We start from the raw sequence: 10841 nt of genomic DNA on the forward strand, positions 1-10841 counted from the left end.
TAGTAGATGTTGAGTAGACTTTTCTAGCTCCTGTTGTTTGTTAGATTAAGTTTGTCTTTTTTAGTTAATAGTGAATCGTAACTGATGGTTTGTCTGTTGTGTGATATCTCTTTGACTTGAGTAGTGGAAATTAATCGTTTCAGTTGCTATATGAACTTAAAATTTCAACGTGTATTTATCTTATTCTGAGTGAATTTCTTTTTATGTTGTTTAAAGGTATTTATCTTCCAACCTGTGCTTAAAAGTTTTAAAAGGATCCTCTAAGGAGTACTGTTTACCTCTAAGTGTACGCCGAGGCCTTGCTTGATGACGCCAACTTGTATGAAAGAGGATTTAAGAGAGAATCTAATAAGAGATGTAAGACCTATCCGAGGTTGTGAGTCAGAGCCCTGCTCGATGACGTTACCTGTGTGGAAGAAGTGTGAGAATCCACCAAGGATATAAAGACCTATCCGAGGTTGTGAGTCAGAGCCCTGCTCGATGACGTTAACCCTGTGTGGAAGAGGTCGGGAGAATCCACCAAGGATATAAGCCTAATTCGAGGTTGTGAGTTAGTAGCCCTGCTGGATCGACATTAACCCTGTGTGGAGAGGTCGGGAGAATCCACCGAAGGGATATAAAGACCTATCCGAGGTTTGTGAGTCAGAGTGCTCGATTGGACCGTAACCTGTGTGGAAGAGGTCGGATCAAATCCCCTGGGATTGATCAACTAACGATTGATACAATAATACATCGAACTGCTCAAAATTTAAAGTTCGGAAAACTAACAAAGTCTTACTGCTATTAAGATAGATACATTGCTCCGAACAGTTTTAAGTGGAGAGGAAACTAGTAAACAACCACAAGACCAAGTCCCGAAATTTCAAAGACAATATACAGTACGCCAAATAGACATACAATTCATTCTAAACGACGCACGATTACGATGCTCTGATAGTATTTGCGGAGGGTTCTCGAATTTCCAAGTTCGTAGCGAAGCTATCTTCCCTTCAGCATCCTTTAATTTGTAAAGTCCGCTGGCTTCAGCCATAGCCTGCTACTAGGTACGGACCTGTCCCAGTAGGGGGAGAATTTGTTTTCGTTGAGGCCTTTGCCTGCCGCCTCATGCTGATGCGTAGGACCAGATCTCCTACCGATATAATGGTCGTGGCTTCATCCTTCTGTTATAGTGACCGGGCAACTCTCTGGTGGAGGCAGCAACCATTAAGTATTGTCCCGTTCTTACTTCATCTGGAAGGAGTTCTAGGTTGTGCCTGAGTTTAATATTCGTGTTGGAAGTAGATATTGAAGTCGAAAGCTTGCACATCTATGACTGGGACTCCAATGTCGCTGGAATGAACAGCCTCTTACCAAACGCAGAGTTATACGGTGGTCTCTCCTGTTGGGTCCTTGATGTCGTACGATAGGCGCCAACGGACGTTTCGGGGAGCTCGTCAGCCGCATTGCCCCCCCGCTTCTTCTCCAGCCGTGTTTTTCAGTCCTTCGAATGGTCCGATTAGTGACTCTGTCTCGTCCATTAGTCTGAGGATTTAGCCACAGCCGTGTGTACTAGATGAATGTTGGAGATCTTTACAAGAATGTGGTAATCGACCCTTCCGGTATGAACTGTGTCCCGTTAAATCAAGTAATAATTCTTGCAGGAATGTGCAAAGGACAACTAAATGTCTCTTCAATAGAAACTGTTTGACAATTTGCTTCAGTGATCTTCGCTAGGGTTCTGCTTCTACCCACTTCGGAAATAGTCGACAGCTAATAATGCAGTGAATTCGACTGTCCGTGGCCATAAGGAAATGTCCGATTAAATGTCGATCGCCATTGGGCAAAAGGCCAGGGACTCTGAATGCTCGATTAATCTCTACGGCGGGTCAGAATGAGTGAGGTTGGCAAATGCAACTGCAATGTTACATTTTCGTAAAGTTCTAAATGCGTCATTGTTTTATCTCGTCGGCCAGTAGAACCCTTGTCTCAGGACCTTTTGGGCAGCGCCCTTCAACCAAATGTTCCACACGAAATTCCGGCAGTATGTAACTTCGCGCAAGTGACATAATTTGCCCTCCGAAGAGGAAAGGCATTCATGAAATGGTATGGCCGCGTGAAAGACCTTCGTTTGATATAAAACTCTCCGTTATATAATTGTGAGTTGGCTGCTTATCTCCGAAGTTCGTACTGCCATAATAATCTGGGTCTTCAGGGAGAGATCCTTCTTATAAAGGAGAGCTAGAATGAGATTCCGATCCAAGAAACTTCTATTTGAATTTATCTATTGATTGAAAGTACCCATGAGCCTTGACATGGCATCGGTGAAGTGGAATTCTCCTCAATTGAAGTTCCTTTTAAAACATCTCCCGTTTGTGAGGATTCGCTAGTTTTGGAGAGAGTGAGAGTTCTGCCTTTGTGTATTTTGCTCTCGAAGGATATGGATGCCCTGGATGCTTTGCTTTTTGAGCTAAAGGTCTTCTCTAACTGTCTGACCGTAATTGAGCCAAAATTGGGTTGTGATGTATCGAAATTCCCCTGCTACTTGATAGCAACCTTAGTCTATTTGGGAATCAGTGTGAACCAACTAAGTCTTTGGACCTCGCAATCAATTGCAAGCCTCAAATTCCAGCGCATCAAAGCTTCATATTCAGCAACATTATTTGTTGCTGGGAACTTCTTATTGTCTAAGCCGTATTCGAGTGTGGCTTTCTGTCGGGGAGATTACACTAAGATTCCATGCGCAGCACCAGCAATTCACAGATAGCTCACATCTACATACAATGTCCAGCAGAGGAGGTTAAGGATGACACATCGGGGAGATTCCTCGGATGTTACGGCTTAGTACATTCGACCACAAAATCGGCAAGCACCCTTGCTTGATGTCGGGTCTAGGTAGGGAACTGTATATGACTCTCCAAGTTTCTAACTGACCTTTGATTCAATCTTCCGGTTATGCCTCCGGTTTTGAAGATAATTTTTTCAGCGGTAAAGGTTTGTATAAACCCTGATTCGCATGTGCCTGAAAGTAAGGTCGTAACTTCCTGGCTGAGAAGACCAATGCCTTAAGGCTGTTGTTGTCTGGGCCAATGGATAAACGAATTTTCAACATCGAAGTACCGTTACTGATGTAAAGTCGGGACTGGGCGTTGAATTGAATCATCTATCTGAACCAAGACCGAACTTATAGTTGAGAAGAACGGCATAGTATAATACAAAATTTCTCCCTGGAATTGGCTTTTGAGAGCAGCGGTGCGTGAGGCTAGATAAGTTCCGGAGTTGTTGAAAGCTTCTTGGCGATGTGGGTATCAGTCCATTGGAATCTCCTGAGTTTACGAGCCACCTCTGAGAATCATTGAAGAAAGGCAAATAACTTTATCCTCCCGAACGATGGCTAGAAATCGAAGGAGAGTGCTGCAATTCCTTCATTCAGTCTCTGAACTTCTTTGATGTTTCTGGGGTATGCATGTCCCTTAGGGCCTGTCTTTTTCCGGGTTGGCCTCCATCCTGCGTGGGTAAGCGCATTGAAAGCCCCAAGAACTTTTCCTGAGGTGACTTCAAATGCACATTTGAGGGGTTTGAGGCGCATTGTTGTAGAATCGGAGGAGGGTTAAAATCATTCTTCAAATCTTGAGATATGCTGAGATTATCTCGAGGCTCTTCACCAGGCATAATCAGTCAACTAACTTCCATGGTAACGTCCAATAAGGTTCTTAAAACCTTATTCATAAGTCGTTTGGTAAGTTGCCCCTGCATTTTTGCAACCCGATGGCATTACGCAGGTACACTTAACCCTTTATTGCCGTTTGGAAAAGCATTGTGCCCTCCTCATCGGCGGGATCCATTTGTAATTTGGTTGTGATCGCGGAGATATGGCATCCATAAAGACTTAACATCTGATGTCCGGAGGTGGACGTCGATTAGCTGGGGTCTATTCGGGGGAGTGGGAAGCTGTCCCTTGGGCAAGCTTTTATTAGAGATCCGTAATAGTCCACAAGCACATTCTCCAAGTCTCAATTTGATTTTCCGAACCACACGACGTTGGCTAACCAAGAGGGTAGTGTACTTCCTTAATGAATCTTGCTTTTAAAAGCTTATCAACCTCTTGTTCGATTGCCAGTGACGTTTCTAGGGCGACGTTTCGTTTCTTTTGAAAATCACTGGTTTAAATGCTGGGTTGAATCTTCAGGGAGTGGCTAGATTATTTCAGGATTAATACCGAGGGCATATCTGCTGAACATCCATGCCGTTAATACGTCTTGGTTTGTACGTAGTAAAGTCTACAATATTCTTTTGTTCTCTGTATCTGAGAGTGAGTGATTCCGATCTGTTACTGTTTCTCGAGTGATGTGTTCTTTCTAGATAGGAGACACAGGTAGTATTTCTTCTACTCAGTGGGAGGCCTTTGTTAGGGGTATTCTTCTTTTATTTCTCGATAGATCGAAGTCTTTCGATGCTTTATGAGTAATTGATGTTTATTTGTGTGTCGATTGCCTGTGCCTAATCTGTATACGCATTGGATCGTTGCTTTATCTTTTTTGTTTGACTCCTCCTCGTACTGTTCCGATCTCCTGACAGGGTGTAGGAAACTTGGAGCTTTATTATGGGTATTTTGATAGAACAGCCTCGAAAACTTGTTTGAAGGGTGGTCTTCCAAGGAGTTGCGTTGTGGCTGCTTAGGAATTTCAACCACAAATCAAACAGATGGGGTGCTCCAACTTGATGGGGGAATTACGTTAAGTGGCACATAACCGGAAAGAGATGAAATAGGTTCCTTCGACTCTTAAGGCCTGTTGTCAAATCCGTACAGTGGTCCTCGGCAGCATGGCTGGGAGTTTTCCTCTACGATAGGCCCGCTAATAAAGTGGAGTAGAATAAAACATCTAACTTTGACTTCCATTGTTCTACCAAGATCCTTTTAACATTGTTCAAACATGGGTCGCCGATTCTTGCGCTAATCACCAGTGGGTCTTGATGAGGAGTCTTTACACCTCTAAGATCAGACTCCTTTGAAGGTGATGGAGTGATTCGCACATGAAGTCTTTTTTTGTTTGGTGCTTCCTTGTTTTCCTGCGATTAGAACTTGGCAAGGCGTTGGAAGGATCCTCCAGCAATTAGTTTTTAATTTCACCGACCACTCGGTCGGTTGTTCGGTCGACTGTTTTTGTTGATCTTGCCCCCGCAGTCGGTTCAAACGGTTATCTCTCGAGCATTGGAATCTTGATGGAACTGTCGAGAATCTCCTTGTCGCGATCATGTCTTCTTCAATTTCCTCCCTCTGGCTGCCTGCATGCTTCAGTGGTTGTTTCCAACGACTCGCGGTGGAAATGACAATAACTGTCTCTTGATTTCGGTATTTAGGCATTTAAAGGGTACGGCATTTCTTTACCTATCTTTCCTTGGGTCGCGGGGATGGTAACCATTAATACATTTGTTCGGGATGATTCAGTGGTGTTGTACTCTTTTTCTTGTCGGGTTGCCTCTCGTCGTGGCTGAGGGGTCGGGAGGAAGATTTAGGTATTTCCGTTGCTTCTTCCTTTGTGACGGGGGGATATCTCCGGTACTTAGGGGCAAGAATTTTTTTTCGCTTCCGCGGTTGTTTGCTCGAATTGCTTTCTATGGCATTGAATGGCTTACATCGGGCCGTGATTTTGGGCCTCTCCCGATGGATAAATCCGCATAAGAGTGGACTGTTTCTCGCATAGTGCCGGAGTAGAAAGGGCCTGGACGAACCCTCCAAGAATACACCTCGTAGCAATTCGGGATCCCCCCTGGAATTTGTCGGGCTTCTGTAGTAAAACCTTTGAAAATACTCTTTGAAGAGATTGTCACGCCTCGTTCTGTCCGTAATCCCGAAAGGTGGTGAGGAGTCTTTAATCATCCTTCGCGTTGGCGACAAATTGTTCGACAAATAATTTGGCAATTTAACGCAATAGGGGTAATGGACCGAGGGGGTAGGGGTGAGAACATGTCCGGGCCTGCCCTTTAAAGGGTGGCGGAAAACTTGTACGAGCAGAGCGTGCCTGGGGCCCTGCTAGATAAATGCAGGTATAGTAGCGGTTGTGATCAATTTTTATGGTTCGTAGGGGGTCATGAGTCCCCATTGCATAAGAAATCAATATTTGGGAGAGAAGAAGTTTTTTTTCTCACCATCTGTTTCATTTGTTGTGTCTGAGAATCTTTTTGCACCTTGTACCGTTGAGGAATATACTCGGGGGACAGCTCATTTATTTCGTTTTAAAAAGAGGTGGAGAGGAATGACTTCCTGAATATAATGTCCGTTGGATGAGAAGGGGACTGCCTAATACCCCTGTGGGGAACTTCTTCTCGGACTATCTTCGTAACTCATCGGCCGTAGAGTATTCGGGGAGTTCAGTGACGCGTTGCTTGCCAAAGGTCCTCAGGGACGTCCGGTGGCATATGCTGTCGGTGAACCCGTGCGTCAGAAGGATGGTAGGAGCTTGCTGTATCAGCAAGTTCCATTTCTCTGGACGTCGTAAAGGAGGACGACATCCTTGGTGGGGAGGGGGACTTCGACATGAAGAATGTCTTCAAATCCTGGCTGATCTCGAGGGAGACCGAGCCATCTTCTTGGGGTTACGCGGCATTGGTCCCTCTAGCTCCCCTTAAAAGCTGAGGATCCTCATTCTGAATTCCTGCCATTTTTCTGCAATACGTTCTTTTCCTGGGACGCCCCTAGAAGTTTTTCTTTTCTGCCTATAGGGTTCGGTTATTGGGGTGAAAGGAGGCAGAATGCCTGTCGTCCTTGATTCGAGGAGCTGATTCCTAGATTGGTGTGAATTAGAGCGGGAGGTTCCCATGATGCGATGGCTACGCCTATTGAACATGAGTATTTCCTTATGTGATAGATGGGAATTAGCTTTCCCACAGACGGCGCCAATACTGTTGCGGAGCTAGAAATTACGGCGTTCGATATAGAATTTAGATTCTACGTCTTCGCGTTGTCGTATAACTAGCAACACAGAGAACATCAGTGATTTTTGTAACGTGGAAAACCCTAAATGAAAAATACCAACGAGGCTAGCCGCAGTTTGAAAATGATTCGCACTAGATTTTGAGTCGGTTTACAAAGACTGAATCACGCTCCAGGGGTGAAACAGTATTACAATATTTACTTAAGGTACGGCGTCGGGTCCTCGGCAGGATCGTAGGGATGAATGTCGGGCCCCTGAGTAGGGACGGGTAGGGACTTAGTGGCCGGTCCCTTTGGAACAAGACGGTCGGGTCCTTTGGCAAGGAAGTAAGGACTAGAATATTTTGGTCTTGAACGAGAAGCTGCGGGTTCTTTGGCAGTGACGTAGGACTGAACGTCGGACCTTAAAAGTTGTGTTGGGTCCGGCGAGGTTCCTGCGGTGGTCCGGCGGTGGTCCGACGAGGTTTCTGCGGTGGTCCAGGCGGTGGTCGACGTAGTTTTCTGCGGTGGTTTCCGGCGGTGGTACCGACGGAAGATTCTGTGGGGTCCGGCTGTTGTTGGTGCCGGCGGGCTGTCGAGGAGGAACTCCTTGCCTTCTCTTCTCTCTTTCCCTCTTGGCGTTACTGCCCTCTTGTGAAGAATGAGGGCTCTATTTTAGATTTCTGGAGTGGCATGGTCCGTAAATAGGTGTGAGATCAAAGGGCGACAGGGAGTGGTCAATGACCGGCCGATATTGAATCCTAACGCATTGTGCATCGTTGCGTTGGACATTTGAGGCCTTAATTTTTGATGTCGGAATTTAGTGAATCTTGGGCTCGTTGGAAATTCGTCTCGTCGAGCCGTTCGATTTTCGAGTATAGAGCTCGTTCAAAATCGGAGACCGTTTGGTTAAACTTCAATTGCAAAGTTTGAACCATTCAACACGCTTTGAGCTCTTGTATTGTTGGATCATTTGGGCTCGGATTGGCGTTGAATCTTTGTGTCGTTGGTTCGTATTCCGAGAGCTGCAGTTCGACAGTAAGCTGGCTGAAATCGGAGTTCATCATGCTCCGGATTTAATTTATATGAAGTTTCCAGACTAGCTTTTGGCCTTCGAGATTTCGTGCGCAATCAACTAAATTTTGTGAATGCGTATCATTCATAAATAATGTTTACCAGACACAAATAATTAGAATACATTATAACATCTTAGTTGATAATTTAATGATGAGATATATTTATGGACAAAAAAAATTTTTGTAAGTATAAGAATGGATGGAGGCAGAGTCGAAGCCCACAATCTGCTAAATTAACATTTATATATTTGACTTTGAATAAAGAATTAGTTTAATTCAGACGCATAATAAGATCCACCAACTATCTGATCTAACATTTATGCGATTGAATAGATTTTGTCGCCTCCATCTTTTCCTCATCTTGAAAAGAGGTAAATGATAACAATGGTCAAGATGCAACCCATCTTGATCTATTAGTTAAAAATTTGGGTTATCAATTAAGACTTTATTTGAAATAGTTATGACTGCTTCATAAAGCAGCATTCTAAAATTTTTGTACTAAAAATTTATTTTAAAAAACAATAAGAAAGCAATCACAACTGAAGCCTAAGAGAGAATAAATTTGAAGCTTATATATATGATATGTATATTAATTTGCTCAAGTAGTAATAGCTTTAAGGGTTTTTGATTTGATGAAAGATAGGTGTAGAGTAGTTTAAATGCAGAATATTAATAAATTTTGATGTTTAATTTGATAAAAATTTAATAAAAAGAAAATCTTAGGTAAGTTCTTAAGAAAAAAATGAATTAATGATAACTTTTTTAATCAAAATTTAAAATACACCGCAAGCTAACTCTATTCTTGCCTCCGTCAACCACTATTCCCAACCACCATCATCAACCCATCGGCAACCATTGTTGCCGCCGGCAGAACTTGACAAATCTAAGTTTAGATAATGTGCCAATTTATGATTGATAGGCTAAAACACTACAAAGAGATGATCCATTTTTCAAAGATTATGCTTACAGGCTAACCTCCAAGTAGGAGATTATTTAGTTGATCCAAGGAATAATTTTCCTTTCTTTTTTATTTTTTAATGTTTTTTTCTTTTAATTTTCCTATGTTCTTAATTTCTTTCCTCTCACATTTTGATAAGTCGTTATAAAACCTTCAATTTTATCTCATGATTTTTTTCTATAATTATTAAGCTTTCTAAAATTCTTCCTCCAACACCACTTATAATTGCATCCTAATTGTTGACAAAAAATTTAGAAAAATTTAAAGCAATTTTTCAATAAAAATTTTGAGGAACGATTAGATATCATTTAGAATATTTAATATGAATTTAAATTTATAATATGCTTCGTTTTAAGAAGCTCATCTAGTCCAGGGACCGAGCCATTAGGACATCTGCAACGGAGAACTCTATTTTTCACGGCAAAATACAACAAAACTCCAAAATGCTGTGGTGTTGTTCCAATCGAAAATGCCGTGGTGTTGTTCCAATCAAACTGCATTTTAAGTACTTTTGCGAAGATAACGATCCTTCTCCCTTTCGCGCGTTTTTCCGGTTGAGAGAGCAAAATAGCGTAGGTGAACAGTGCAACGCCAATATTGGCATCGCACTATTCACCCGCAAGTAAATGAGAGAAGCTTTAGCGATCGGCTGGAGCGACCGAACGACGTCATACGCACGTTTGGCGTTCGGTTGAAGTTGCTCTTAGAGACAAGCAAAGGTCTGCTCAATTTGTTGTGCGCCAAATCCAGCTAAGAGAGTTTGAAGAGCATCCAAGAGAAACCAGATATCTTAAAAAAACTTCATAATTTGTAAGGAAAAGTTCATAGAAGAATCAAATACGAGAACAAACTACGATGAATAAGTGGATTATGTAAAAAGCTATAGAACCAAGGCTGCAAAACAAGGAAATATCTAATGGTGTTTTGCCTTTTTGGTTGTCATGTGAATCTAGTGGAGAATGGGCGGTGGTGTTGTTGGTTCTCATCTTCTTCGCCGGCTTCTTTTTTATCCGAAAAGTCTTGAATAAAGGTTAAGTCAAAGTGGCAAAAAACGAACGATAGCGGATGTTTCCTAAACATAAATAACATCAACAATATGTATAGAATTTTAAAAAAAATAGACTATTGTTACATAAGAGTATTTATAGAAATACCAAAAATTAGGAAAAGAGTATCGATATGATCCAATCAACTTCAAATAACATGCATTTTTTATGCAACATTGGCAAAAATTATAGGCACAATCATCTCTATTATCCTCAAATTTTCATAAATAAGAGAGTGATTGAAGGACATAACTAAAAATAATAATCGCAAATTCACAAAACGACCTCTAATCGAGCAACAAATATTTTTTGCACACTTTGGTACATTTATTTTTTGCAAATTCATTCTTGGAAAGGAAATGAAAACAAAGAGATCAAAATCTAACCGCATATCAAAATATGGCCACAACAAGTCAATGATAGGTACTTTATTTGTTTCTTCTAATTGTCTTGAAGTCAAAACAAGCAATCCAAAAAAAAATATCATTTCAAAATAAAATATATCACAACCATGAAGTTGTAATACAATAACAAATTTTTTTTAATTTTCCTCAATTTTTATACTCTAATATTCAATTTGTCTAACTTTATCAAAATATTTCTTTATTAATTGAACTGTCAATATACGAAGTATTCAATTGTCAAATATTTTAGCTTGAGCCTTCACAAATAATGTCATCTTCTTGCCATAAGAATTTGATATTATTTTCTTATATTCTTTTTGATACATCATCACAAAATTATCTTGAATGGGCACGAATCTCAAGGCAAAATTTAATTTGAGAGCATATGAACTCCGATTTCAGCGAGCTTACAGTCAAATCGAGCGTCTCGACGAGACGAATCCAACGAACCCAAGATCGCCGAATTCC

The sequence above is a fragment of the Dendrobium catenatum genome, unplaced genomic scaffold, assembly GCF_001605985.2.
Source record: "Dendrobium catenatum unplaced genomic scaffold, ASM160598v2 fragScaff_scaffold_1122, whole genome shotgun sequence".
Lineage (NCBI taxonomy): Eukaryota > Viridiplantae > Streptophyta > Magnoliopsida > Asparagales > Orchidaceae > Dendrobium > Dendrobium catenatum.